Genomic DNA, 5,170 nt, shown 5'->3' with positions numbered 1-5,170 from the left:
CCTTGTAAGTATATTTCTGGGAACCTGTGTATTACCTGAAAGTTGCCTTTCTCATGATGATCTCATGTTCATGAAAAAAACACATTTCCAAGTGCCCTAAATTGTATGTCCCTCTCAAGGTATCTATAAGATGGTACAGTGTTAACAAGTATGTCCTCTATAATCCTACCCCAGAGTTGAGAGGGACACGTGTGCCACATAATATATATCAAAATCTATTATTTCATAACAAAATTTTAGAAATGCTCCTTGATCCAGCATACCTTCCATTAATGAAAACAGATGGTATCAACTAGAAATTCAAATTAGAAAACAACTAGATCATGAAAGGGTTAAGAGTTTCCAGTTCTGTTTTCAATTAGTTTTTGAAAATAGAGGGAATAATGCCTTCTGGCCTTTTTCTCCTAACCTCCACTTAGAACTTCAAAATTCCCTTTGTGACAATACACATTTCTGTGTGGCTCTACCTGCTGAAGACTTCTTTCCAAATGACAATCAGTCTAATTTTCACTTTCCACTACCCCAGCCTCTGCCAGATCCCTTAGATTCTTTTTCTTCCTTGCCTTTTGTTCTAGGTTTAAAGAGCTCTGGTAGCTTAGTGGTTAAGAATTCACTGCTAACCTCAAGGTCTTGCATGAAGGAGCAGTAGTGTAGTGGTTACAAATGGGGCTGTTAACCTCAGGTTCAGTAGTTCGAAACTACCAGCTGTTCTGCAGGAGAAAGATGAGGCGTTCTGCTTTCTGCTATGAGTTGGAACTGACTCCATGGCAAACCAAAAACAACCTGGGAAATCTCTCCATTTTTCTCTGTGATGTGAATTGCTCCTCCTGGCTAAGAACTTCATGTCCTTGGTGTTAATTGTGCTTCTTTTTGAATATCTGGCAAACATTTCAAAGTCTTTTGAAATTTTTCACACTGTTGAAAAGTCACCTCTGAAAATGCTGCAATGGTTTGTTTGTTGAACTGCATCTCTTTGTCGGATGCAACTTCCTGGAAAAGACAACCAACAGTGTAGTGAACTGCTCAGGCCTTTAGTCTCTGTCTGTTGGTAAGAGAATTGCTGTTGCTCCTCAGCCTCCTTGTCGGCCTCCATCATGAAGAACCAGTCCAGCAGAAAGAGAAGAACCATGCTTTATCAATTAACCCCTCTTTCTTTTTTAGCTTCTGAGTTACCTATTTGGTTGTCCCATGGTCATTCAAATATGGCCAATCATATTTTTTTTTAAACCAAACCTTTCCAAGACTGAGACTCAAGGGGAATACACAAGCAGGCATATGGTCTTGATGGTGACCACGTTGGTCTACCAATAAGGAGAAATGGGGGGAAAACAACAATGAAATTGTGAGGTAAGTCCAACCATCTTCAATAGATTCCTGTTAACCTGGGTTGAGACCTGGTTGGCCAGCAGTATGGCAATACCTGGGGACTCTTGGATCCAGGGACAGTGACATGACCACAGAGGACTAGAGCGGAGAGTAAAGCATCCAGCTGATATGAAGTGAGGGGAGATGCACAAGAACACCCATATTTGCAGATAGTACCATTTTGACCTGGCTTCAATGGCTGGATGATCAGAACTCAACTAGAGAAAGAAACAAGAGGGGGGAAAAAAAAGAGCAATCTGCTACAGTTTGATGAACCTGACCTATATTTATGGATGTAGTAGCTCAAAAGAGGGAACAAATATTTACAGCAAGGATCATTCCCACCCCTTCAGTACACAGGGTTGACAGGGATGGGCAACTTAAACATTGGCTACCCAAAATTGGGTGAGGGCACTACAGAGGCAAGAAGTACAAAGTACAATGGCTTACAAGCTTTCAAGAGGGAGCCTAGTTTCAGAAGGTATGAGAGAAGGTAGAATCTCCACTGAGTGGTTTCCAACCTGTCTGCATGGGGCTAGTGAAAGGAGATGGGGATAAGATTTCAAGAGTGAATAATTGCCATCAGGACTGATTGTGAGTGTTGCAAATATAAAGGTAGACATTTTGTAACAAAAGGAGGGGAGCGGTTGATCTTGCAGTCCAGGAGCAGAGGACCCTAGGACCATCAAGGGAGAAGAGCAGAGTACAGGACCCTATCCAGAAAAGCAGTGACGCCAGAGATGGAGGCAGAGATGATGACGTTAAGAGATGGAGCAGCTGGGGACTCTGGACTCAGGGAGGGAGAGGGGCTGTGTGCTGACAGCCAGGGGGCAGGCTTGTGGGGTGTTCCCTTTGGTTTTTTTGAATGGCTATATATTCCTGAAGGATTTGATGTACATCCACAAAAAAAAAAAAAAAAAACCAGAGGAAATGAAAGCAAATGCTATTGAATGATGATGCATAGAGGGGATTGTAATCATTGCAATGAAATGAAATATGATAGGATGAATGTAAAGCTTATGTTCTCCCATGTAAACTATCAAAAAAAAAAAAACTAAACCTTATGTTATCTTTCAATTATTGTCCTATCTCTTCTCTCTTTTCTATATTCAGCATACCTATTTCCTCAGTTTTCATTCATTCTAAAACCCACTGAAAATTTGACTTTCAATCCAAAGAGAATTGGTCACCCTTAAACCATTTGTGGAAGCAGCATATGATCAAGAGCCAATAAAGGGAATGAAAGAAATCCAAGCTGCACTGAAGGTATTGGTAAAAACAAACAAATAAATAAATAAGGCTCCAGGAATTGACAGAATACCAATGCAAATATTTGTTGTTATGAAAGTTCTCACTCATCCTGGTCAACAGACTGGAAGAGATCCATATTCATGCCTTTCCAAAGACAGGTGAACCAACTGAATGCTGAAATTATCTAATACTATCATTAATATCACATATAGGTCATATTTTGCGGAAGACAATTTAAAAATCGTTGCAGCAGTGCATCAACAAGGAACTGCCAAAAATTCAAACTGGATTCAGAAGAGAATGTGGAACAAGAGATATCATAGATGATATCAGATATATCTTGGTTGAAAACAGACAATACCAGAAAGATGTTTACCTATATTTCATCAACCATGCAAAAGCATTCTACTGTGTGTATCATAATTAATTATGGATAGCATTACAAAGAATAAGAATTCCAAAACAAATGGAACAAAGGAAAGGGGATGCTGCATGGTTTAAAATCAGGAAAAGTGTGCATTAGGGTTGCATCCTTTCACCATATTTACTCAGTCTGTATGCTGAGCAAATACTCTGAGCTTCTGGGCTGTAGAAAGAAGAGCATGGTGTCAGGATTGGAGGAAGAATAATTAACAATATGTAATTTGCAGATTACAAAACCAGGCTTGATGAAAGAGAAGAGGAATTAAAACACTTACTGATGAAGATCAAAGATTACAGTCTTCATTGTGGATTACACCTCCACATAAAGAAAACAAACCTTACAATTAGAATAATAAACAACATTACCACGAATACAGAAAAGATTGAAGTTGTCATGAATTTCATTTTACTTACATCCACAATCTACACCTATGGAAGAAGCAAATCAGGACATAAAATGACATATTGCATTGGGAAAATCTGCTACAAAAAACCTCTTTGAAGTTTTAAAAAGCAAAGATGACACTTTGAAAACTAGGTTGTACCTGATCCAAGCCTTGATTTTCAATCACCTCATATGGATGTGAAAACTGGATAGGGAATAAGAAAAGAATTGATGCCTTTGAATTATATGGTATTGGCAAAGAATAATGAATAACTTCTGTGGACTGCCAGATGAGCCATTCTATCTGGGTTGGAAGATGTATAGCCAGAATGCTGCTGAGAAGCAAGGATGGCAAAATATCATCTCACGTAATTTGAACACATCGTCAGGAGGGACCACTCCCCGGATGGTACTGTAGAGGGGGCGGGGAAAAAAGAGGAAGATCCTCAAGGAGATGGATTGGTGCGGTGACTACAGCAGTGGGTTCAAGCATGAGAACAACTATGAAGATGGCATAGGACCAGACGGTGTTCCATTCTGTTGAACATCAAGTTGCTATGAGTCAGAATCAACCCAACAGCATCTAACAACCATGTGGCTTTGTAGTAGTATTTTCTGATTTATTCTCATATAATGTGGTTATTATATGACCAGACTATTGAGGGCTTAGTCAATAGTTTGTTCAACGATTTTCCAAACTGTTTTTGGTCACTGACATCTTTGTTCTGTTATCTTAATGTGCAAACATGAGTAGTGTACTTCTTTGCATCTTTTGGTCAACACTGCCAATGGCAAGAAAATTGCTTTAGCCCAACAGAGCTGCAGAGCAAAAATACGCCTCTGTGTTGGTTCCTCAGTCAGGCCAGCTAAAACTACCAATCAATTCAAAACACACAACTGAAGTATTTTAAAAATAAAGCTTGTATGAGCCTCTGGTTGAAAGAACTGAAGAAAAAGTCAAGCCACAACTTGCAATTTTGAAGGAGTCTATGGGAAAAATATTGAGTGATGCAAAAGACATCAAAAGAAGATGGAAGGCATATACAGAGTCACTGTATCAAAAAGAAATGGTCAATATTCAATCGTTTCAAGAGGTAGCATTTGATGATAAAGAATGAAGAAATCCAAGTTTTGCTGAAGGCATTAACAAAAAACAAGGGTCCAGAAATTGAGAGAATACAAATTGAAATATTTCAACAAAATGATGGAGTACTGAAGAGGCGTATCATCCATACCAAGAAATTTGGGAGACAGCTACATGGCCAACTATTTGGGAGAGATCTATATTTGCACCCATTCCAAAGAGAGGTGACTCAATGAAATGTGGAAACCATTGAACTGTATAGTTAATACCACATGTAAGAACATTTTTCTAAAGGTAGTTTTTAAATGGCTGCAACAGTACATTGACAGGCTACCAGAAATTCAAGCTGGATTCCAAAGAACATGTGAAACTAAGGATATCATTGCTGACATCAGATGGATCTTGACTAAAAGTATAGAATACCAGAAAGATGCTTACTTGTACTATATTGACTATGCAAAGACTTTTGACGGTGTAGATCATGACAAGCAATGAATAATATTGTGAAGAATGGGCACTCCAGAACAATTAATTATGCCCATGAGGAAGCTATATATGCACCAAGAGGCAGTTGTTCCAACAGAGCAAGGGGATACTGTATGGTTTAAAATCAGGAAAGGGCTGCACCAGAGTTGCATTCTCTCATACTTATTCAACACATA

At 39.0% G+C, this 5,170-nt stretch overlaps 1 pseudogene; it reads right to left on the bottom strand.

The window, feature by feature from the left end:
- Positions 1-500: 500 nt before the first annotated feature.
- On the bottom strand, positions 501-1,093 carry LOC102810609 (annotated as a pseudogene).
- Positions 1,094-5,170: the final 4,077 nt, after the last annotated feature.

This window comes from Chrysochloris asiatica, unplaced genomic scaffold (genome assembly GCF_000296735.1).
Source record: "Chrysochloris asiatica unplaced genomic scaffold, ChrAsi1.0 scaffold00064, whole genome shotgun sequence".
NCBI lineage: Eukaryota > Metazoa > Chordata > Mammalia > Afrosoricida > Chrysochloridae > Chrysochloris > Chrysochloris asiatica.
This window is presented reverse-complemented; position numbering and strand designations above follow the sequence as displayed.